The sequence below is a fragment of the Engystomops pustulosus genome, chromosome 3 (assembly GCF_040894005.1).
Source record: "Engystomops pustulosus chromosome 3, aEngPut4.maternal, whole genome shotgun sequence".
Taxonomy (NCBI): domain Eukaryota; kingdom Metazoa; phylum Chordata; class Amphibia; order Anura; family Leptodactylidae; genus Engystomops; species Engystomops pustulosus.
The window spans coordinates 186751052-186775815 of NC_092413.1; the positions used below are offsets into that span (position 1 = coordinate 186751052).

The 24764-nt window shown below is 44.9% G+C and overlaps 1 protein-coding gene across 3 annotated transcripts in view; it reads right to left on the reverse strand.

The window, feature by feature from the left end:
• Window positions 1-7305, reverse strand: part of PIK3CB (phosphatidylinositol-4,5-bisphosphate 3-kinase catalytic subunit beta) — a 98358-nt gene extending 91053 nt beyond the window's left edge. Inside the window, exon 1 of one of the 3 annotated variants that reach the window (XM_072143331.1) lies at window positions 7203-7305. The gene's annotated coding sequence lies outside the window, so the exon portion shown is untranslated. The other 2 variants (XM_072143336.1, XM_072143333.1) reach the window with 2 other exon arrangements.
• Window positions 7306-24764: the final 17459 nt, after the last annotated feature.

Sequence of the window (24764 nt, forward strand, 5' to 3'; positions counted from 1 at the left end):
TATCCAAGCACAACCTGCTTCTCCATTTGCACCCCATCCTCATAACTGATCAGACCCTGTTGTTACCCCCACTATAATAATCATCCCCAAAACAGTACAGCACTACAGTATATGTCAGAACACAAGTCCAGCAGCTTTACAATGACAATTCCCACTCTAGGACACATGTCTGCAGGGAAACAATTATCTTGCTATTTCAGTCAGCTCCATGCCGGTCTGGGCACTGGGTGGAGAAGACGCTTTGCTGTGATTTCTTTCCACAGGACCTGGCAGAGGACACTGGAATGTGGGGAATTTGCAGCTTTTCGCAATGTTCCCAGATAACATCATGTCGAAGTAGGAGGCTGCTCCAGGTAAAATAACAATCTGACTGCAGTGCTACCAACAGATCTAAGGTGGGAAGCTGAAACCAGAAATATCCCCCGCGGTTTCCATGTTGTCATCGATATTGTTTGCCAAATCCCTTTACCAGCTTCCTGCCGATGAAACCAGCGGGCATTGCCACACACAGGAAGCTTCAGTTACACACAGGTTACTCACGCCGGAAATCATTAGGGCTCATCATCTCGAAAAGAAAGGGGTTAAATCTAATCCGAAAGTGAATGAATTATGTACAAAGATGTCTCCACACCTACGCGGATCTGCTGACCAGAAACACAGACAGCTAAACTAGTAGGTAGACTATCCTTCATTCCTGAGAAAGATGCACAGAATGCACCTAAATAGTACCCAAGCCCAGGTAAATGCCAGGTTATCCATCCTAGTAATAGGTCCGGATGTATTCAGCATTACTCTTCTATACGGAAGTCTTAATATTGCTGCGTTTACATTGCGCTTATATAAACGCATCAGTATTCAGAAAAAGTGTGAAATATTATATCAGCAAATACTGAAGCTCCACCACTAGGCATTATATAGCTGAATGCTCGGCTGAGGGTGCATGTGTAATGAATGGAGAAGGCATATGCCAACAGCTAGTATCCAGGGAATAAAAGGGATTGGGATGGTGAATTCCACATGCTCCATCCTTAACTCCCCCAATAGCTGGTATCAGGGTAGCATTTGGAGGCCACTTTATACAGAAAGTGGACACGTGATTCACCCAAAATAATTTGATTCATACAATTTTCACCCAGCAAGTTCAGGGTCAGGGTGTTCAATTTAGCTGTGGGTTCTTATACCCCAGTACTCTGGGTCTCAGACAATTCTTAAATACATGTGCAAGCAGATTGCACCTAAAAGAACGTGAAAAGTCCGACAGAAAACTGGCGCATGGCCCTCAGCAAATGTGCCCCAATGGGTCAGCTGAAGAGAGATGTGCCCAACTAAATGGCGTTTACAAAATGCAACTGTTAACGCATTTGTTGACATATGTATTAATGTAATGTATTAACAAATGCATGCAGTAACTAAATATTTTTACATTTTTTTAAAAAAGTATTAAATACTTTTTTACAAAACGTTATGCTAAACGCAAACAATAACGTCAATTTTAATTAGGCAAAACTCTTTTCAGCTGTTGCAGTGCGTTTTGAAATGTATGTGTTAAACGCCGCGCGTGACCGCACCCTGAAGGACCTTTAGTAAAAATCTCAGCCAATGAGATTTTATGGTACAACATAGCAGGTCAACCTTGCCAGTGGCTCCCCCCCATTGTGTTTGCCCTATATGACCCTAGCCTTAAAGAATACACAGACATAGCACGGCTATGCCACCAATATAGATGGGAATCCAACATCTTATCACTGGGCATCCAATGACGTCACTGGGCACCCAATAGCCTTCATTTGTGTAATATAAAGTCATATTAACAAACTGTAAGGGAAACCTCAACCAGGTATCACAGTTTAGATACATCGTCCTACTAGTGATGGGTCACTAAACCCCGCCCCTAAACGACTCACCACGCCCCCTTTAAGCCGACAAAATTGGGTTAAAAGTGGTGTGTTGTGGGGTGGCTGACTTGCCTGCGGCTCCCTATATATTTAATAGGGAGCCATTCAGGAGCCAGAAGGGCCGACTCTTCTTATGACCCAGCTCACTAAGAAGAGCCGGAATTCCCATCACTACGTAGATCCAGAATATCTCGTCCGATTTTTTTGCACCTTGTCAGCTCCAGATATCTAGTGAATATGTGTGACGTTTAAGAAGCAGCGCATGCTGTTAGGACTTGTTCACACACGCTTTCTCCCCCTCTGTGTCGTGGTTGGAATGTAAGCTGACAGCCATGTAGATAGTAGTGCAATACAAGCTCCGGGTTACTAAATCCATAAATTTCATCAATGTACTTCTACAGCTTCCAAACATCTCACTATCAGATTTTATAAAAACATTGTTTATCAGTGGTTGGAAAAATCATGCCGCAAAACTGATCTAAAGTTCCACATCTAAAGCATCTTGATGCATTTGTATAGCTACAAATACTGCAAAGCCACATCTACATGTGAATAAAAATGAAGATTTTTTCTATCTTCAGGCAAGACTTTTTGCTCATTTTCATAGTTGTCAATCATCTGCTGGAAGTAACCGAAATAATCCAGAAATCTCCACATCTGTATTCTGGAACATCCTAAACAGATATTTATTGTGCATTATATGAGAATGTGAGTCATTAAATGTGTCCTCCAGCCTCAAGCATTCAGCAGAATACAAAATTGTGTTTCCTTAGGGTTCATACACGGACCATACAGCAGTACACAGATGTCATACAGCTACACCTAATACAGAGGTGGCCACCTATACAGCAGTACACAGATGTCATACAGCTACACCTAATACAGAGGTGGCCACCTATACAGTAGTACACAGATGTCATACAGCTACACCTAATACAGAGGTGCCCACCTATACAGCAGTACACAGATGTCATACAGCTACACCTAATACAGAGGTGCCCACCTATACAGCAGTACACAGATGTCATACAGCTACACCTAATACAGAGGTGGCCACCTATACAGCAGTACACAGATGTCATACAGCTACACCTAATACAGAGGTGGCCACCTATACAGCAGTACACAGATGTCATACAGCTACACCTAATACAGAGGTGCCCACCTATACAGCAGTACACAGATGTCATACAGCTACACCTAATACAGAGGTGCCCACCTATACAGCAGTACACAGATGTCATACAGCTACACCTAATACAGAGGTGCCCACCTATACAGCAGTACACAGATGTCATACAGCTACACCTAATACAGAGGTACCCACCTAAAGCAGGTGAATGCATATAAGTAGACCCAAAAAGTTATGTATGAAAAAGTCACGGACCCCACGTGGTGATTCTATGTAGGCATTTCCCATGCTATGAAGAGGCCTGATAAACACAATAGATAGGATGTAAAATGGGGACAATAAACAACCAATTTAAGCCGTGACGGATACCTACCACCTGCCCGAATTATATTACAACCTGGCACTCTACACAAAACTCTGCCATTGTCTAGGAAGCAAACAATCATCCGCACAAGTGGAGCAAAGATAAGCAGCCATTAATCTCCTCAGCCCGGACTTGTGCCCGCTGCTGAGACGTATCGGGGCCACCAGCAATTATTTACTATGCTGTGTATACAAGTGCAACATGTTGTATAACCACAGCAGTGGCAGCGCTACTATGTAACAGTAACACCAGAGAGTGTCACAAGGAGCCAATGCAAGGGAAGGACTTGTAATGGGACAGGTCTGTTTTAGACTTGAAACGCAAGGGATGTGGTGCTGCATAATATCCATGTGGGAATTTGGACGCTGCTCCATTTTTCAGCAACAAATTATCTGTGGGTGCAGTGGTGCAAAGACTGGCCACAGCCAAATCCACAGCAGATTTCAACATGGAGATTCAAAACCCGCAGCATAACATTTATCCTGTGGATAGGGGATCATTTTTTGAGACTGTTTTGCCCAAGATCTCTCCTTAAAGGAAATCTACCATTTGTTTTTATGCATTATGAGCCAAACATACCTTGAGAATGCTGTAGCTACAACGAAGCAGAAACATATCTTGTTTAATCCCTAAACTGAGAGGTTTTGCTGAAAAAACAATTATAAAATTATGATAATGTCTCTGTCGCTCCTGTGGCTGTTCTGGCGCTTCTCCTCTTACCCCAATTATGCACTGCTCCAGAGAATGCTGTATTCACGTTGTTGTCCCTGATAGGCAGAAGTAATCAAACGCTGCACCATCCCCCAGCTGCTGTGTATGAGTCATCCATCTCAGGTTGATTAGTCCTGTCTGGGCAATTCAGGAAGCTTTGTGTGTTTTGTGTTTATGTATGGCACCCAGCTTTCCCAAGGTCCTGAATTTTATAATTGTTTTTTGAGCAAAACTGCTGGGATCAGGGATTAAACAAAAGATTTTAAGATGTTTGTGCATCAGAGTAGCTACAGCATTCTCAAGGAATGTTTGGTTCACAATGCATAAAAACAAATGGTAGCTTTCCTTTAATATTATACCGTAACGTTAGAAGAGCAGACAAGACTGTTTTGAACTCTCAGTGACTTTGGATGGCAGTGTGATACATGAATAGCCCTTCATTGTTGAAGTGTTTAGTTTGTTACTTTAGTTTGTTGTTACAAACAATTATGCTTTTAATTCCAATAAGGCTCAGTCCACGCTACTGTTCAAACCTGCGTTCCTTCCCTCTGTAAAAAAAATAGTAAAGAACAGAGGTTTAACGTATCAATTAAAGATCCATCAATTGATTACACCTCTGTTCTTTTCTATTTTTGTTTAACAGAGGTAAGTAACACAGGTTGGAGCAGTAGAGTGAACCGAGACTCAGAGCAAAAGATCCAACCACAAAATGAGAGTATACATTAGCACTCTGCACGGACATTGTCTCTGATCTGCCACTCACTGAAAAATGAATGAAGTAAACATATCCATCTCATCTAACAGACCTCTACCAATTCCATCACCTTGCACTTTAGAAAATAGTTACAACGTTGCTGGATACTAGTGGTATCATGAGAATGGAAGAATATACTGGTGCTCATAAAGTTTATCTCTATGGCCATGGGCAGGTGACTGGTCAGTCTCTGAGAAATGGACAGAACACCGGACACATTTCATAGACCAATCACAGTACAGAGGACAGCGCAATATGATACAAAGGGGGGGAACATGTAGGTTTATTTATCAAGTAGATCGAATGCAGATCTGGTCTGGCCACTATACAGAAAAAATAGCCGTCTGCTTCCCGTGAAACCAACTGATCAATGAGGGGTGCCAGGTGTCAGACCCCACCATTCTTATATGAATGACCTATAACAGAGATGAAACCATGAAGCTTTTTTTAGCTGTGGTCACCACCTTTATCCAGGTATGTTTGGTTTATTTCTGGAAATAATGATGCAGTTTGCAGTGGGAGAAGTGAATGTGAAGTTTTTGTTCTGATCCATGCAGTGATATTTCCGGTGATTACACCAAGACTTATGTTTATTGAAAAGAAGAAGTGTGAAGAGGAAGTATAAGTGCAGGAGCGAGCAGAGGAAGATGATAAGCGCAGGGTAACACCACCTTATCCTGTGTGACACAGGATTTATTACTGACAAACAACACTGCCAGGACTGGGGTAGGCACAGAACAATGACTGACCATTCTTCTCCCAGCAGGCGGGGGAGAGCCGAGATTGAACAGCCGGCACTTTAACTCCCAAAAATCCTGCGCTTTCTAGACTAAAAGACTATTTCCACCTACAATAATTAGAAATAAACTATTCTCTGGGTAAAAACATCCAGATAATCCTCTGCCTCGGCTCTAGAGATATAACCCATTCAATGCCCACTACTACTCTGTAACTACACTATTGTGCCATTCAGGTCTCTTCGGCGATGTTCACACATTGGAGCCAAACTGTGTTTAGAAACACTATTCAGGGAGGAGCTACTCAAAACAACAAAACTAAGTAGAATTTAACAAAGTTTGTGAAGTCCACAGTTCTGTACAGTCTTTCATTCATCTAGGTTCACCCTGTATAGAAATATCCAAGGAATATGGCTTGTTTATGACCCCCACCCCCTGACCCCCTGGGGCACATGATTATCAGCTGTTAGCACATCCCACATGGATCTAGCCTTAGGCTATGTTCACACAGCAATACACTATCACTATTTTGTAAGCCAAAACCAAGAAAGCACAAAAGAGGTGGAAATCTTTACATTAAAGGGGCTTTCTGACCCCTGATGGGATTTTAATACTAATGACCTATTCACAGAATCAGTATCTGATCAGTGGGGGGCGTCCAACACCCAAGACCCCCCACTGATCCCCTAGCCCAGAGCTGGAAACAGATGGCCGAAAAATGCAACCAGCAACCATGTAGCCCAATCTTATCTATACAATGCCAAAAATGGAGCAGTTTATGTTATATATTGGATGCACAGGATGTGGAATATGCAGTAATACCCGCGAGGGAGTTATAAAACAGTATGTGAACAGAGGCAGATATAGATATGTTTTCCCATCAGTAAAAATATACATTTAACAAGTATAAATCAAGGTGTAAGAGACAGCTAGGATAAACTGTGCAGTGCCCATATTTCACCAGGTTATGGGGAGGGCGCTGCTGAGTCTGATGGTGGTTTGTTATCTCCAGATATATGCGAACCCCATCCTATATGTAGGGCATAATAAGCTAAAAATCTATGGGGGGAGACCTGAAATATTGTGTATATTATTAACCCTTCGCATGGTAAACAAGTCAATCACTTGATCAGTTCACAAAAACCAATAACAGGATCCATAATCTACAATCACATATGAAGCTTGAGGCGCCTGGAGTTGTATAACTACAATTCCAGGCATAACCTGAAGTCATCAATGAGTACTACTCTCCCTGTCATCCCTTGCTACAATGTTGGGAGTGATCCCCGGACACCATCAGGAATGTACAGGACATGTGGAAACACATCTACAGCTTCCAGGTAGGAGAAAACTACATATAACAAGGCAGGTAGTGTGTACAGATGCCATCACCCGCATTGGCAAGGCACTACAAGTCCCAGCAGGGCACGCAGGAGCCATGCCAATGCCCGGGCACAGCACTTTCCAATACAATCGCCGGCAGAGGTGCTGATAGACGAGGGTGCCGGGCGTGCACTGACCCACATGACACACACCACAACACGCTTCAACACAATCCCGAGCCACGGACGTGATACAGACTGCGGTGTCCCCGGCTGTGTGTACTTACCGGCAGCTGCGGAGACCGGAGCTCAAGTGCCTGTCCCGCGCGCTCCCGCCCGCCGCGCGCGCCCCCGCCCACACTCGGAGGTGCGCGCTCCCGCCCCTCCCGCCTCTCTCTGAGCCTTGTTGCTCCTTCGCTCCGGTCTCGTCAGGCTTCTTCCTGCTCCACCATTGTTCCTCTTCCTGTCGTGACAGCATTTCTCCTCCTCTCCTATAGTCGCGACATAGCTTGTCGCATAAATGCTAACCCCAAAAAAATCGCACGAAGCCCAAAGAAATCACTTCATTTTGAGGGAAAGTAGCGATGACTTCTTCCTCATGGCTCACTCAGCTTTTCCAGGTTCCTGAATGGAGTTATTCCGTGACACCTGTCCCCTGCTCATAGTTCAGTGCATAGATATTCTGTCTAGGGAAGCTGGGATACCGCCTGCAGCCTTTGGCTCAATTCACACTCATCTTACCTTCCCTCCACTAAAAAGGAACGGAGGATTAATGGAGGTTTAATGTAAAAATCCCATTGACATGAATGTAAATTTTAGATCATGCGTTATGGTCTGTTTAAGTTATGCGTTTTTTTAAGACGGAAAAAACGTCACAGGATGCAGTACTTTTCCTCTGTTTGAAAAAACGCACGAATAACGGGATCCCTTCCTAAACCTACCATAAAGGATGATATAAAATTTACATTGATGTCAATGGGATTTTTAACTGATACGCTAAACCACCGTTTATCCGCCATCTTTACTTTTTTAATGGAGTGTTAACGGTAGTGTGAATTTAGCCAAAAACTTAGAGCCTGGAATTGTACTATTTTTGTACATGTGTATGTGCACTGGATTTTCAATGTATGCTATTGGCTCTAAATAAATATTGTCTAGAAAAAAAATGTAATCCCATTGACGTAAATGTAAATATTAAGAGATAAGATAATACTTTATTGATCCGCTAGGGGAAATGATTGTGTACATAGTCTCCAGCATACGGTTACAACACATATATTACACATATTCTACAAAAAAACATAAAGATATTTATCAACATAATTAGCGTTACTATACTTGGTTACTCTTGTGCGCTCACTGACATGTTACTAGTTACTTGATACATACAAATACGAAAAATAGATACTTAACACATGTAATACTTAACATTACGACAACTACTGGGGTTAGTGTAACGGGTTAACACGACACAGTTTACAAACACGGCTGCTTTGGATGCATGCGATTACCTGCAGAGAGATACATAAGACCGACAGGGCTAAGGCCCCTTTCACATTTGCGTTTTTCTGCGCGTGCTTTTGACGTGCAGAACTTGCATTGCACTCTGACCCATTGTAATCAATGGGTCTTTTCAGACTTGCATTTTTTTTTCACGCCCCACACGCACGTTTTTTTTAACGCGTTTAAATCTCGACATGCTCTACTTTTGCATGTCACGCGCGTGAAAAACGCACCATACAAGTCTATGGAGATGCATCAAAAAAGCATCACACTCTGAGACACATATGCAAGTGCAATGCGTTTTTCACGCATCAATTGCCATAGAAAAGATAGAGCTCAGTCCTGAGTCCATTTCACACACCTTTTCTGCGCGTGTAAAACGCATTGAAATTGCATCAAAAACGCGCGTGAAAAACTGAGACACTGAACAAACTGATTGCACTCTGATGCAAAATGTACGTTTTTCACTGACCAAACTCTGATCGCACCCTGATCAAACTCTGACGTGATCTGCAACGCAAGTGTGGGAGGGGCCTAAGACAACAGTTGGATCTCCCGCACTTCATCATTTCGGAGTCTCCAGTTGAGGTGGCACTCTTGGCTGGGCTCTGTTGTGCTCAGTCTGGTGACCTAGAGCCGCCTAGTATTGGTGACCCGGCTAGTAATGACATGGCTAGGGAAGGGGGGTGCTGATTTTAAGTAACTTGTGGAGACATAGCGCATGGGCTGGCACTGGTGCGTGGCTCAATTCAAATCAGGGCCATGTTGGGGGGCCAGGGGCAATGCAGGAGGTCCTACATCTCAGTGACTGGACGTGTCGTGTGCTGCCAGGTTCCGGCGCTCTATCGCACCTGACCGGCACCCTGATATTACCTGGTGTTGCCCACATGGACACTTGTCGTCCATTTCCTCATCAGCTGTCTGTCCAGGGGGACTGTATAGGCCTTTAGTTGATTGTGGCCCTCTTAATGGCAGTGACCAGGGTAGCTGTGCCACATGGGTGGTGGATTATGATTGAGTAGGGTAGGCAGTGGACAACACCGAACTGCCACCTAAGCAGTGGCATGCTGAGGCTGTCTTGGCTAATGGTGATGAGGCCTGGTCGGTCCCTTCCATGGCAGTGGCCTAGTGGGTAGTGAAGAGTCGGCAGGGGTGGTGACACGCAGGGAGGGTGTCGGTCGGTATGCTGCGGCCTGCACGGGAGTCCCCCGGGCAGTAGCTTCCCAGTACAGGTGCTGCCTAGGTGTGCAGCACAGCACACGATCTATGCTTGCTGCAACGGGGGCCGCGTGGGTGCTTCTTCATCCCGTGGAGTGGAGGGACAGGCCATGTGCTATGGCTTGGTCTCCTGTGCGCCGTTGGTGGACATCGGGGGAGAACGCCATGACTGAGGGTGATCCAGGGTCCATGCAGGGGAACCAGACACTGCCGCGAGCCGGGCCTCCGAGCCCCTAGGTACCTTTGGTCCTTGTGGACAATGCCTCTCCTGTGGGTGGAGGTGCAGGGCTCTGCAGGCTTAGCACTGTTTCAGGACAGAGCTGTGAGCGATGTGGACCTGTCTTGCCTTGTGTTCACTCTAATGGAATGGGTGCAGGCAAGCAAACAGGGAAAACAGTGGAGCCATAGGGGGGGAAACAGGAGGGAAACAGGGGTAGAAGGGGAAAAAGCCAGAGCAGGAGTACAAGCAGCCGCCTACCACGGTGCCATCTTGAAATATTATGTCATCCGTTATGTTTCCTTTAGGCAGGGATCAGTTATTCATGCGTTTTTTTTGCACAGAAAAAATGACGGCTGCAGTACTTTTCCTCCGTTTTTAAAAAAATGTATGGATAACAGATTCCTGACAAACTGACTATAACGGTTTATATAAAATTTACATTGATGTCAATGGGATTTTTAACTGATATGTTAAACCTCCGTTCTTTACTTTTTTAAAACTTGGTGGCTTCCCAGCGTCTTGTGAGAAAAAACATGAAAGGCCATGAGTATCAGATAATATGGGGTCCGACAGGAAATCTACCATCAAAATCCATCATGATAAACCAGGCACTCATAGATCCAGGCACCGTGACTGTGGTAAACTTATATTTGGTGTCCATGGCCTCATTCTTTGTAAAATTATGCTAATTAGCCAGAGAAGCTACTTTGGGAGGTTTACCAGAGCCGCTCCATCCTGTAGTTTCACAGGATGTTACAGAGTACAGGAGCATTTCTCCCTCCAACTGTTTGCTGAAACTTTCTCTGCTATAATAATATTGTATAAGGGAGGGGGAATTGCTGATGACGCCAGAGACAGAGGTGAAATTACACTGGTAGCAGCCAAAGCAGCTGCTATGGGGCCCGCAGTGTGAGAGGGCCCCGGCATCTGGGGTATTGGGTGTATGCTGTATGTGTGTGTGATGTGTATATAATGGGGGAGCTTTATCATTAAACTGGCTCCTTGGGGCATTTCTATGTCTGTATTTGGATCTCTGCTGCTCATCAGATTCAATAAAGTGGCTTTGGTATTGTTTGTATGTATGTATATTTGTATGTGTGTGTAATATGTGATGTGTATATGCTGCCTGCATGGGTGTATATGGTACTGTATGTATATGTGGTGTATGTATACTGTATGTATGGTTATTCTGTATGCCTATATACTGTATATATAAGTATATTAATAAACTGTCTGTTTATACTGTATGAGTGTAGTATATGTATTTTTTTTTAATCGGAAGGGGGGCCCAATTCAGGAAACTGCTATGGGGCCCAGCCTCTGTTCTACCGGCATGGTGAACCTCTAACAAAAAATCTTTAAAATGTTGAAGATACTAACAAAATTAAGTGATCATACACCGTTCTCTAATATTGATCTCCAGTCTATACGTGCAGACACATTTCTAATAAAATACATTTCCTGAAAAGTGGCCAACCCCTTTAAGCATCCTAATGGACCTCAAAAAAACTAAAACATGTAAAATAAATCCTAACAATTCAGATCAATCAATAGTTCCCACCTTTCCCTTGCACACACCTACCAATAAACAAATAAGATCATTAACATGTTAGCTATCCTGCTTCCAAAAATATATTTTTCTATCAAAATATTTAAAAAATGATCCTATTAGGTAGATGCTGTATCGAAAACAAAGGCAAATGTCCAATTGTTTTTTTTTACCGTAAAAAGGTCATACAGCCAAATGGCTTTAGTGAGAGCGTCAGCTGGTTCTGTACATCAAAGTATAAAACAAAAGTTACAAAAATGGCAATTCAGGATTTTTTGTTTGTCCTAAATGATTTTCATTTTTTTTTTAAAAGGTATTCAAACATACCAAAACCTATATAAATTTGGTATCTCCATGATCATACTCACCCAAATAATAAAGCAGAAGTGTCTTTAAGACTGAACAAGGCCATAAAAACAGAGCCCACAAGAATATGGCACAACTGGGTTTTTTTCATTTCAGCACATTCCCATGGCATACAATAGGGCAGATTTATCAAGCTGCCTAAGAGTAAGAATGTGATAAGCTGCCCGTGGCAACCAATTACGGCTCAGCTTTCATTTTACCAGTGCTCATGAATATTTTAAAGCCGAGCTGTAATTGGTTGCCATGGGCAGCTAAGCACATTCTTACTCTTAGGCAGCTTCATAAATCTCCCCCAATATATTCAATGGTGCTTCTAAGAAGCAGATTTTTTTTCTGCAGAAAAGAAGCCTCATTGAGCCCTGCAAAAAGTAAATAAATGAAGGCTTTTGGAAGGTAAAAAAACAGAATAGGTCTGCAGTCTACAAAGGTAAAAACCTTCACCACATGTGTGTAGTGTATATTTATGTCGGTCTGAGCTCACACACTGGACACTGGACAGTTAATTTCCTATTATTTTACCATGTACTGCCCCTCACTGACATGAGCTTGTCTCCTTGAGGATGATGACACAAGTCTAGTTTAATGTAGTAACAGCTGTATAAACAGGAGCGGGGAATGAAAAGTGACAGTATTCACCAGGAATGCCCCTTACAAGACTAAATGTTGGCTGCCCAGCGGCTCTGCTTATCAAATATTTACTAATATTATGGAATAGAACATTTTAAGGTGATACAATTGTTTTACTGTTTTGAATTCTTCCCTCACAACATTTTTTAACTGAGTAGTTAAAGGAAATGTACCATCAAAAACAAGTGTGATAAACCAGGGGCACATAATCATAAATTCAGCCACCGTGGCCGTGGTAATCATTTTATATTTGTTATGCATGGCCTGCTTCCTTCTAAAAGCCTTCTTCCTTTACAATTATGCTAATGATGGTGTTACCATATCCCCTCTGTGGCCGGTGCCACATGCACCGCTTTGTCTACCGGGGCGGGCCGGGAACAAGCCGCCGGTGTTTTGCGTTAATTAAACGCAGACAAAGCGGTGCGTGTGGCACCGGCCTGTGCCCTTGTTTTACAGGATGTTACACTGTGCAGGAGCTCTTTCCCCTCCCAATGTGTGCGGAAACTTCCCCTGTTGCTGTGAGACTACAGCAGGAAGAAGGATAGGGGAAGTACTGTGAGGGGAGGTTGAAACAGTGTAACATCCGATGAAACTGAAGTGTACCCCCGAGACCTTCTGGCTTTTTTCATATCTTCGTAACCACACCTTTTATAAGCATTGATCTCCCAAAACTGCAAAGAGGGCAGAAGTGCTGTGGGAGCAGAAAGGTCGGTGAGACAGTGTAACAGCCTGTGAAGCTAGAGCCCGGATGGGCTCTGGTAATGCCCCCCAGAGCCCAATTGTAAACATTGATTTTAGACGGAAGGAGGCCACTGATAACAAATATACGAAGATTCGCACAGTCACGGGGCCTGAATCTATGAGTAGGTGTTCCTGGTTCCTGGATTTTGATGGTAGATTTCCTTTAAAGCTTTGTTCATGCAACTTCTGTAGCAAGTTTTGAGGTAGTCTTAGGTCTCTTGCCAACAAGCAATTTTCTTGTTTGAGCAACATACAAGCCTTCATCAGACAGCAGTTGGATAGAGCCCGGCTCATGGATAGTCTATTGGTCACTTTTCTATGGACATGTTTCAGGGAAGCAGCTCAGAGCTGTGAAATTCTGCCCCAACTGAAGACAATGGGGCTTATTTACTAAGGGTCCCGCGGCCGCATTTTCGTTGAGTTTCCCTACTTTTCGGGGATCACGCCGGGGACTTTGTCGTACGCGATCGGATTGTGTTGCAATCGTGCCGGTGGTGTGTGCCGTCGGACGATCCAACGGATTCGGACAACGCGCGGGATTTAACATTTAAAATTGTGTCGCAAGCCAAGCACTTACATGCACCAGGAAGAAGAAAGTGAACACTCGTATCTCGCAGACTTCATCCTCGTCGGACATTCCGGATGGGGGATCGCACAGGGATAAGTAAATGTGCCCCAATAGGACTACAAAAATGGATAGTAACATAGCACTAGGACTGATATCTGACCAGATTTGATAATCTGTTCATGGGCAACAGGCCTTAATCTTCAATAATGTTCCTAAAATGTCCACATGGATCCACAAAGCCAATGCTAAGCTTTTCTGAAATGTGTTTACACATAGCCCTATGCAATGTGGGTAGGCACCTACCACTGTTTTTGTGATTATTCCACCACTGAAATTGTGACAAACAGAGCGCTAAAACAAGACTCATCCTTCCCTGCCTCCCATTGAAGAAAAAAAGAGGCAAATTGGAGAGTTTTTTTTTTTTTAATTTTCATTGATAAGATTCATTGGATCTTTCTTCATCATTGAACTTTCGATATAACGTTCCCAGAATGTTCTGATACAGATCATCATTGCACGGTGTCACTGAATATGTGTGAATGACTGTAATGGCCAATTTGTTGCAATATCCCTTTAATATGAATCCAACCCATCCATCTGTAATTCAGACATCATTCAGCCTGGGGGCCTCGTCTGCTTTGGCTAGGAAATAGTTGTTCCTGTCACTTCTGTTTAAAGAAAGAAGAAATGGCAAACATGTATCCATCAATATTTTGTGTGTTTTCACCCAAAAATTGCGGTTGTTTGTGCAAAAAAAACACAGTACGTCACACAGTGTTGTGTTTATTTTGGGATTGTTTTTTGACTTGGTTTCTAAATGATCGCGATTACCGGCTGGAAAAATCCACCAGTATAAACAAACCAAGCTGCTTCCACAAATATACAGCAGCACAGAATAAAGACTGTGGTCAGGGAGGAAGATATATCAGTTACCAGTAAAGAAGGTGGCGGGGGTCATTCACAAAAGCAACATGGTTGTAGATCTAATTCACCGATTTTTATCAAACCTAAAGCTTAAGGGAACACAAAACCTAAAAATACACGATAAAAGTCAAAAAGAAATAATTTCGCCCCACCATTTGTCCGTCTGCAGGATTTTCTATATGATCCTGTCTATAAGTCAAACAGTCTTAGGGTGAAGACACACATGGCGTTTTTAGGCCGTTTTTGGGCCGTTTTTAGTTACTGCGTTTTCAGATCGTAAAAAACGCATGCGTTTTTGACAGGTTTGACCAATTATCTTAATTCAAACTGGTCAAAAACGCATGCGTTTTCAAAAACCGTTTTTTACAATCTGAAAACGCACTAAAAACGGCCTTAAAACGCCATGTGTGTCTTCACCCTTTCACGCTTGCGTTTTTCACGCGCATGTTCTGTGTTTGCTTTTGATGCACAGAATCTGCATTACACCCTGAGCCGTGACCCATTGTAATCAATGGCTTTTTTCAGAAAAAGCATTCTTTTTCACGCACACACGCGCATTTAAATCTCAGCATGCTCTACTTTTGCAAGTCACACGCGTGAAAAACGCACCATACAAGTCTATGGAGACGCATCAAAAACGCAGTCTGAGACACTTGCAAGTGCAATGCGTTTTTCACGCATCAATTGCCATAGAAAAGATAGAGCTCAGCCCTCAGTCCATTTCACGTGCATTATCTGCATGTGAAAAACGCATTGAAAATGCATTGGAAACGCATGTGAAAAACTGAGACACTGAACAAACTCTGACTGAGAACTGATTGAACGCTGATGCAAAATGTAAGTTTTTTTCACTGACCAAACCCTGATTGCACCCTGAACAGTGTGAAAGGTGCCTTATATAAATTTCAAGGTGTAGCTACCCCCCAAATAACATTTCTTCAATGCATTGTTATTTTAAAAAATTATTTAAAAAATGTAATTTAATAAAAAAATGTAATTAAATTTTAAAAAATTACCTTTAACAGTGTAAATGGGGCTTACCTGCCCCCTAGTAATGGCCCTCTGTTATCACTAAAGCTAGCGTATGCGCAGTTAACATATACCTCGCTCAATCAGGATGGCTGCCGGGCATGCGCAGTAGCTTCACAGCTAGCACGGGCGCAGTTCACATATGTCTCGCTCACTAGATCAGGACGGCTGCTGGGCATGCGCAGTAGCTTCACAGCAGTCCTGGTCGATCAAGCCTTAGGGCGCTGTCCCACGTTGCGTTTGCAGACGCAGACGCAGACCAAACCACGCCCACTGGGGCGGTCCGCGGTCCGATCGCATCGGCGATTTCCATAGAAACATAGAGAAACGCTGATGCGATTGGACCGCGGACCGCCCCGGTGGGCGCGGTTTGGTCTGCATCTGCGTTTGCAAACGCAACGTGTGACAGTGCGGTCACACGTCGCTTTTACTGCATGCGTTTAAAAACGCATTGCTACAGCTGAAGGGAGATTTGCCTAATTAAACAGCTGTTAACGCTTGCGTTTACAAAACGCAAGTGTTAACGCATGCGTTAACATTGCGGTTAACGCATGCGTTTTGTAAACGCAGGTGTTAACAGCTGTTTAATTAGGCAAATCTCCCTTCAGCTGTAGCAATGCGTTTTTAAACGCATGCAGTAAACGCAACGTGTGACCGCACCCTCAGGGCGCGTTCACACGTTGCGTTTTGGTCGCGTTTTCATTGCGTTTGAAACGCATATACAACAGCTGAGGAGAGGTGATTTGCCTAATTTCATCACTGTTAACGCATGCGTTATCAAAACGCATCGTAAACGCGATGTTAACGCATGCGTTAACAAAGCGTTAACGCATGCGTTTTGTTAACGCATGCGTTAACATTGCGTTTACAAACGTAAACGGTAATGTAATTAGGCAAATTACCTCACATCAGCTGTTGTATATGCGTTCCAAACGCAATGAAAACGCAACCAAAACGCAACGTGTGAACGCGCCCTCAGGGTGCAGTCACACGTTGCAGTTAAAACTGCATCGCAATTAGTTTTGGGTTGGTTTTAGGTGGTATTACTTATTTTAACAAGTGAAAGACATCAAATCAACAGGTGAATGACATTTGTGGAGCAGGTTTCTCCTTCAAAATCACATTCACCCATTCAGTTCATGTCTTTCACCTGGGAAATTGACAAAACTGCACCTAAAACCACCTCAAAACTAAATGCGATGCAGTTTTAACTTCAACGTGTGACTGCACCCTGTATCCTCTTCATCTAGTAGTGCTGGTTTGCTGCAGTACACAGCTGTCCCACGGTAAGGCTTGATCGACCAGGACTGCTATGAAGCTACTGCGCGTAGCTTTGCGCGTTAACGCACTCCCGGCAGGTTCAGAGAAGCCTCATTCTAAGCGCCTGCACAGCCACCACTGCTGAAGAGCGACAGTGGTCGCATCTAGTGAAAACAGAGGGCCGTTACTAGGGATATGCCCCATTTACACTGCTATGGAAATAAAGGTAATTTTTTCAAAATAACAATGCATTAAAGAAATGTTTTTTGGGGGGTATGGGATTAAATTAACTGTAGTACCTAAGGTGGGAATACCCCTTTAAGCTGTGATTGGCTACTACAGGCATTGAGTAGAAGACAACTTAGGGTGAAGACACACATGGCGTTTTTGGGCCGTTTTGGGGCCGTTTTTACTAAGTGCGTTTTCAGATCGTTAAAAACGCATCCGTTTTTTAAAAACGCATGCACTTTTTGAAAACGCATCCGTTTTTGTCCGTTTTTCTGAAATTGCGCAATGAAAAACGGACAAAAACGCATGCGTTTTCAAAAAACGCATGCGTTTTTAAAAAACAGATGCGTTTTTTAACGCATGCGTTTTTAACGATCTGAAAACGCACTTAGTAAAAACGCCATGTGTGTCTTCACCCTTATGTGTGAGGTAAGATGGATAGGGATACAGAGATAAGGGGAGATTTATCAGAAATGTCTGAGGTAAAACTGTAAGAGTTGCCCATGGAAACCAATGAGAGATCAGCTGTAACAGCTGTGCAAAAAGGAAACTTGAGCTCTGATTGGTTGCCATGGGCAACTAGACCAGTTCTGCTCTCTGACACTTCTGATAAATCCCACCAAAGACAAAGTAACAGTGACAGTCTCTGGAATGAGAGTGCCAGGAACAGACAGTCACTGAAATAGACTGCCGGCAACAGACATTCATTGAAAGAGACTGCCGACGACAGACAATTACTGAAAGAGACTGCCGTCGACAGACAGTCACTGAAAGAGACTGCCGTCGACAGACAGTCACTGAAAGAGACTGCCGTCGACAGACAGTCACTGAAAGAGTCTTCCAGCGACAGACAGTCACTGGAAGAGACTTCCAGCGACAGACAGTCACTGAAAAAGACTGCCAGCGACAAACAGTCACTGAAAGAGACTTCCAGCGACAGACAGTCACTGAAAGAGACTGCCAGCGACAGTCACTGAAAGAGACTGCCAGCGACAGACAGTCACTAAAAGAGACTGGCAGCGACAGACAGTCACTGAAATGAGAATGCCAGCGACAGACAGTCACTGAAATGAGAATGCCAGCGACAGACAGTCACTGAAATGAGAATGCCAGCGACAGACAGTCACTGAAATGAGAATGCCAGCGACAGACAGTCACTGAAATGAGAATGCCAGCGACAGACAGTCACTGAAATGAGAATGCCAGCGACAGACAGTCACTGAAATGAGAATGCCAGCGACAGACAGTCACTGAAATGAGAATGCCAGCGACAGACAGTCACTGAAATGAGAATGCCAGCGACAGACAGTCACTGAAATGAGAATGCCAGCGACAGACAGTCACTGAAATGAGAATGCCAGCGACAGACAGTCACTGAAATGAGAATGCCAGCGACAGACAGTCACTGAAATGAGAATGCCAGCGACAGACAGTCACTGAAATGAGAATGCCAGCGACAGACAGTCACTGAAATGAGAATGCCAGCGACAGACAGTCACTGAAATGAGAATGCCAGCGACAGACAGTCACTGAAATGAGAATGCCAGCGACAGACAGTCACTGAAATGAGAATGCCAGCGACAGACAGTCACTGAAATGAGAATGCCAGCGACAGACAGTCACTGAAATGAGAATGCCAGCGACAGACAGTCACTGAAATGAGAATGCCAGCGACAGACAGTCACTGAAATGAGAATGCCAGCGACAGACAGTCACTGAAATGAGAATGCCAGCGACAGACAGTCACTGAAATGAGAATGCCAGCGACAGACAGTCACTGAAATGAGAATGCCAGCGACAGACAGTCACTGAAATGAGAATGCCAGCGACAGACAGTCACTGAAATGAGAATGCCAGCGACAGACAGTCACTGAAATGAGAATGCCAGCGACAGACAGTCACTGAAATGAGAATGCCAGCGACAGACAGTCACTGAAATGAGAATGCCAGCGACAGACAGTCACTGAAATGAGAATGCCAGCGACAGACAGTCACTGAAATGAGAATGCCAGCGACAGACAGTCACTGAAATGAGAATGCCAGCGACAGACAGTCACTGAAATGAGAATGCCAGCGACAGACAGTCACTGAAATGAGAATGCCAGCGACAGACAGTCACTGAAATGAGAATGCCAGCGACAGACAGTCACTGAAATGAGAATGCCAGCGACAGACAGTCACTGAAATGAGAATGCCAGCGACAGACAGTCACTGAAATGAGAATGCCAGCGACAGACAGTCACTGAAATGAGAATGCCAGCGACAGACAGTCACTGAAATGAGAATGCCAGCGACAGACAGTCACTGAAATGAGAATGCCAGCGACAGACAGTCACTGAAATGAGAATGCCAGCGACAGACAGTCACTGAAATGAGAATGCCAGCGACAGACAGTCACTGAAATGAGAATGCCAGCGACAGACAGTCACTGAAATGAGAATGCCAGCGACAGACAGTCACTGAAATGAGAATGCCAGCGACAGACAGTCACTGAAATGAGAATGCCAGCGACAGACAGTCACTGAAATGAGAATGCCAGCGACAGACAGTCACTGAAATGAGAATGCCAGCGACAGACAGTCACTGAAATGAGAATGCCAGCGACAGACAGTCACTGAAATGAGAATGCCAGCGACAGACAGTCACTGAAATGAGAATGCCAGCGACAGACAGTCACTGAAATGAGAATGCCAGCGACAGACAGTCACTGAAATGAGAATGCCAGCGACAGACAGTCACTGAAATGAGAATGCCAGCGACAGACAGTCACTGAAATGAGAATGCCAGCGACAGACAGTCACTGAAATGAGAATGCCAGCGACAGACAGTCACTGAAATGAGAATGCCAGCGACAGACAGTCACTGAAATGAGAATGCCAGCGACAGACAGTCACTGAAATGAGAATGCCAGCGACAGACAGTCACTGAAATGAGAATGCCAGCGACAGACAGTCACTGAAATGAGAATGCCAGCGACAGACAGTCACTGAAATGAGAATGCCAGCGACAGACAGTCACTGAAATGAGAATGCCAGCGACAGACAGTCACTGAAATGAGAATGCCAGCGACAGACAGTCACTGAAATGAGAATGCCAGCGACAGACAGTCACTGAAATGAGAATGCCAGCGACAGACAGTCACTGAAATGAGAATGCCAGCGACAGACAGTCACTGAAATGAGAATGCCAGCGACAGACAGTCACTGAAATGAGAATGCCAGCGACAGACAGTCACTGAAATGAGAATGCCAGCGACAGACAGTCACTGAAATGAGAATGCCAGCGACAGACAGTCACTGAAATGAGAATGCCAGCGACAGACAGTCACTGAAATGAGAATGCCAGCGACAGACAGTCACTGAAATGAGAATGCCAGCGACAGACAGTCACTGAAATGAGAATGCCAGCGACAGACAGTCACTGAAATGAGAATGCCAGCGACAGACAGTCACTGAAATGAGAATGCCAGCGACAGACAGTCACTGAAATGAGAATGCCAGCGACAGACAGTCACTGAAATGAGAATGCCAGCGACAGACAGTCACTGAAATGAGAATGCCAGCGACTCTCATTCCAGAGTTGGCTAGCGCTAGGAGCTGCTTACTTTATAGGTGACAGGTCCTCTTTAACCGGTTCGCGACCGCCCGCCGTGTTTTCACGGCGGCGGTCGCGTCGCGCTGCATGGAGAGGGCTCACGGGCTGAGCCCTCTCCATAGCCGGTAAGTCTTTGCTGCATATTGCAGCCCATTCACAGCATGGGCTGCCGGCAAACCCTAGGGAGTCTGAAAAATAGTATAAATAAAAATAAAAAAAAAGTTTAAAAAAAAAAAATTATAATTAAAAAACCTAAAATTTCAAATCACCCCCCTTTCCCTAGAACTGACATAAATATAAATAAACAGTAAAAATCATAAACACATCAGGTATCAACGCGTCCAAAAATGCCCGATCTATTAAAATATGATAACGGTTTTTCAATGCGTTTAACCCCGTAACGGAAAATAGCGCCCAAAGTCGAAAATGGCACGTTTTTGCCATTTTGAAAAATCTAAAAAAATCTATAAAAAGTGATCAAAAGGTCGTACAGTCCTAAAAATGATATCATTGAACATATTATCAAATTTCGCAAAAAATGACACCACCCACAGCTCCGTACACCATAGTATAAAAAAGTTATTAGCGCCAGAAGTTGGCAAAATCAAAAAAATTATTTTTGTACAGGAGGTTTTAATTTTTGTAAATGTATGAAAACATTATAAAACCGATACAAATTTGGTATCCCCTTAATCGTACCGACCCAAAGAATAAAGTAGACATGTCATTTGGGGCGCTCAGTGAAAGACGTAATATCCAAGCCCACCATTTTCATTGCATTTGGAATTTTTTCCCTGCTTCCGAGTACATGGCATGGAATATTTAATACCATCATTATGAAGTGCAATTTGTTACGCAGAAAACAAGCCGTCACACAGCTCTTTAAGTGTAAAAATAAAAAAGTTATAGATTTTTGAAGGTGGGGAGTGAAAAATGGACATGAAAAAACAGGAAAGGGCCCGGTCCTTAACCGGTTAAGCAAAAATTATATATATATATATACACAAATTAAATGGTGGTAATGGTAGTTGCCCCACATTGCCTAAAACCGGCCCTGGCCTCTGTTTAGTAACTAGAGTCCTTCCCTGAACATAGTGACCCCATGCACAAAGACTGCCAACAGGCTCAAAGAATCCAAAAAAGAGTCTTCCGGCCTGCAAGTGCCAATAGCTCATGCCTGCTCTGCCTGGCGTGTGCCAGGGATATTTTAGGAGACATTTAGACAACCTGGCAATCTTGTTCCTATATCATGCAGGCTGCTCTGTATAAACAGAACACTTGGTTTCTCTATACAGACAGATTCTTAAAGGAAACCTACCATCGGATATCTTCCTAGAAACGTAGCAATGTAAAGAAACAAGCAGCACACCAACAAAAAATAGTGTCAAAAAAGGCTCACTGTGTTGAGCGGAAACGTTGCTCTTCAATTTGGAATAAATCCACCACCACTTTTTTGACACTATATTTCGTTGGTGTGCTGCTTTTTTCTTTACATTGCTGTCTATGGAGGACTATGGTAAAACAGCCATATACCATATATACTCGAGTATAAGCCGACCCCCTAATTTTACCACAAAAATTGGGAAAACCTATTGACTCGAATATAAGCCAAGGGTGGGAAATGCATTGGTCACAGATCCCCCCCCAGTATATAGCCTGCCAGCCCCCTCTAGTATATAGCCTGCAGGCTATATACTAGAGGGGGCTGGCAGGCTATATACTCGGGCACAGGGGCTGGAAGGATATATACTCGTGCACAGTGGCTGGCAGGATATATACTTGGGCACAGGGGCTGGCAGGCTATATACTAAGGGCAGGGGCTGGCAGGCTATATACTGGGGCACGGGCTGGCAGGCTATATACTGGGGCAAGGGCTGGCAGGCTATTTACTGGGGCAGCGACTGGCTGGCTAGATACTGGGGATCAGGGGCTGGCTATATACTACAGGGGCTGGCAGGCTATATACTACTGGCAGCTGGCAGGCTATATACCACTGGGAGCTGGCAGGCTATATACTACAGGGGGCAGGCTATATACTACAGGGGGCTGGCAGGCTATATACTCGGGCACAGGGGCTGGCAGGATATATACTCGTGCACAGTGGCTGGCAGGATATATACCAGCCGTTATGTGGCCGCCCCCCCACCCTGTTATAGCCAGCCAGCCCCTGATCCCCAGTATCTAGCCAGCCAGTCGCTGCCCCAGTAAATAGCTTGCCAGCCCTTGCCCCAGTATATAGCCTGCCAGCCCCTGCCCTTAGTATATAGTCTGCCAGCCCCTGTTCCCGAGTATATATCCTGCCAGCCACTGTGCCTGAGTAAATAGCCAGCAGCCCCTCTACCCCGTTATGTGGCCGCCCCCCCACCCTGTTATACAGCCGTCCCCCCCACCCCGTTATGCGCCGTCCCCTCTGCCCCATTATACAGTGCCAGCACACATAACACAATTGCAGCGGCGGAAGCTGACGTCAGAGCCTCTGATGTCACACGGACCTGCCTCTGAAAGAAGGGCAGAAGGTGGAACGCACAGAAGACCCAAGATGGCCGCCAGAAGGGTGGAGTTTTGAATTTTTTTTTGGATTCGAGTATAAGCCGAATTTGGGGTTTTCAGCACATTTTTTTGTGCTGAAAAACTTGGCTTATACCGAGTATATATTCCATATTAAGTTGTACTGCTTGAACTTTCTATTCATACCTATTGAGGTAGGGTAGGTCATGGTAGGTGGCCATCTGCATTCTAAACCCTTATCTATCTTTAGATTTACTATCTACACTAAACCACAGCTTATCTAGTGGAGAGACTACTGGGGCGCGGAGTAGCCCCTCTGTGGAGCAGGAGCTACTCCATGCCCTAGTAGAATCTGTCCATGTCTACCTGCTTGTCCCCCAGCCGCTGCCTCCCTAAGGCTAAATTCACATGAACGTTTGCCCGTCACTCCATAGCACAGAGGGCACACATCAGCACATGTGAGAGGAGATAATATGGGTAAAGATAGGACATGGAATTGCACACGTGTGTGGCACCGTATTGCTCCAGTAGCATGGAGTAGCCTTTGCTCTGCTCCACGGAGGGCTACCCCACGCCCCTGTAGCCTCTCCAGAAATTAGCCGAGGTAGTCGAGGTACCTTAGCAGGAGACAGTCTCGGGGTCAGGTCCAGGCACAAAGTCAGGGCAGGCAAGTACACAGGCACACAGGACATGGGAACTCAGGAGCAGGAACACACGGGAGCAGGAACGCAGGATACACAGGAAGACACAGGAACGCAGGATAATCGCTAGGGAGCTTTTTCTAAAGCTGTGAGGCACAAAGATCTGGCAGGGGACACAGGAAGGGGCTGGAAATTTAAGCAATATGGCTGGCCGGCAAGCGACAATTATCGGAGAGCTGGCCCTTTAAATTTCTTGAAGCTGCCGCGCGCGCACCCTAGGAGGCGGGGACGTGCGCACCGCACTGTCGGAGTCATCGCTGGATTGTGGAGAGGTGAGTGGATCGCCCGGGACCTGGAGCAGCGGAGAGGGGCACGGGTGTGCCTGCGACCCGGGAGATGGGTCGCAGGAGCACCTGTGACAGTGCCCCCCCTCCTTCGGCCTCCCCCTCCTCTTGGACTGGGGGGAATTTTTAAGAAGACCACAGTCCTCTGGCTCCCAGGATCTTTCCTCTGGCCCGAGCCCCTTCCAGTCGACAAGGAAGAACCGTTTCCCTCTAACTGTCTTCCTATCCAGCACCTCCTTTACCTCGAAGACATTGGTGGAATCAGCCTCAGGAGCAGGAAGAGGCACTTGCCGAGAGAAGCGGTTCAGGATGACTGGTTTCAAGAGAGAGACGTGGAAGGAATTCGGGAGGCCCATGGAGGGAGGAAGGTGCAGCTTATATGCCACAGGATTGAGGCGCTTCAGTACCTCAAATGGACCCAGGAAATAAAGGACGTACATGGAAGACAGCCATACTTTGTCCCCTGGAGAGAAGACTGGAGGAGACTGGAGGAGTTTGGTCCCAGATGGATCTGAGATCTTGGACCAAT